Below are 1,819 nucleotides of genomic sequence, written 5' to 3' on the forward strand. Positions count from 1 at the left end.
CAGCCTCCCTCCACAGGCCCTCTCGCCTGATTGGCTGCGCCCGTGACAGCCCCTGGCGTCAGGCGGCGTGATCGGGGCGCCGCGGCCAACCGCTTGGCGGGCCTCGGCGCGTGGACAGCACCGCCATTGGAGACGCCGCGGCAGACCCGGGAGCCCTGACCAATCAGAGAAGGGAAGGAGCCATGTGCACGGGCTGCGTGGGTAAATACAGGCAGGGAAAAGGGGAAGGGCCTGAGAGTGACGTGATTCTTTCTCTGGTGGAAACTCCCTAGGATTTCCTCTCAGGGTTCCGGTGTATACAGCGGGAATCCCAGAAACACTTGGGTGGCCGCGGGGAGCGCAGGGTTTTCATTTCGTTTTCACTTTTAGTTTGTATACCGCCTTTCTGCGTTGCTGTACGCGAGGGGGTTGGCAAGCATGAGAAACACGGGAATATGCCGCAGAAATCAATCATCTAACAATCCCATCCAATGAAAATAAGTCAAAAGACTTTATATTAAAAGAATGTTCAATAATCCATTAGCATATGATAGTACACAATAAAATAAATTCTCAACATACAAGCCGATAAACAGGAATTTATTCTCAACGATGTACAATGTAATCATTACTAAACTATAATCATTAAAAATAACAGCAAGTCACAATGCACAAAATACAGCAACAGATTCATATAACTTCTAAATTTATTATTGCTATTATTACTTGTGGACTCCTCCTATCCCAGCTGCTTCTGCTGCTCTTAAAGCCATGGCCTGGGAGAGGCCATTGCTTTGCTGGACTTGATTGATGGTGGGGCGCCCTTCCTCACATTTCCTCGCTGAGGAAGCTGGCAGGACTCTGTTAAAGTGAGATGCAGGGGTGTACCTAAGGGTTGGCGCAGGCCCAGGGGCATGTGTGTAGCCAAGGGGGGCAGGGAGGGGCAGCTGCCCCCCAATAAATAAAAATCAATAAAATTAATAAAAATACATAGCAAACTGAAGTTCTGTCCACTCTAACAAAAGACCTGCCCCCCCACAAAAATCCTGGCTACGCCCGTGCCCAGGGGGTTACAAAAACTGCTGCTCTCCACTTGGGCTTGGTGTGATTAGGCGCCTGCCTGACCCTCCTCCCCCTGTATTCCCTGGGCTGCTCCTCTGCTGCTCTGGGCACTGGCTCCTCTGGGTGCCTTGGTGGAGCTACTTGCCAAGGGTTCAAGGAATGGGAGGAGAGCTCTGATACAGCTCTTTGGCAAGAGCAAAAAGGAGCCTAGGTATGCTTCTGGTGAGATATAGTACTAAGGTAAAGGTAAAGGGACCCCTAACCAGTCGTGGCCAACTCTGGGGTTGCGGCGCTCATCTCGCTTTATTGGCTGAGGGAGCCAGTGTACAGCTTCTGGGTCATGTGGCCAGCATGACTAAGCCGCTTCTGGCGAACCAGAGAAGCGCACGGAAACGCCATTTACCTTCCCACCGGAGCCTAGGTTGGCAGGAGCTGGGACCAAGCAACGGGAGCTCACCCCGTCGCGGGGATTCGAACCTCCGACCTTCTGATCAGCAAGTCCTAGGCTTTGTGGTTTAACCCACAGCACCACCCGCGTCCCATAGTAGTAAGAGTTACGGCTAATTCCATCTCCATGCCTCTTCTCCGACGCTGGACTAAATGGGCCGCAGGCCTGATCCAGCAGTCTGTTATTATGCACTAAAGCTCCTTCCATAGTGAACAGCCATTTGGGACCCAAGAAATTGCCTTATGCTAAATCAGACCATTGGTCCATCTGGTTCAGGATTGTCTCTGTGGAGCAGTTGATGAGAATTGGAAGTGGCGAGAGCGCTGTGGC

Source organism: Podarcis bocagei (genome assembly GCF_964188305.1).
Source record: "Podarcis bocagei genome assembly, chromosome: 14".
Taxonomy (NCBI): Eukaryota; Metazoa; Chordata; class Lepidosauria; order Squamata; family Lacertidae; genus Podarcis; species Podarcis bocagei.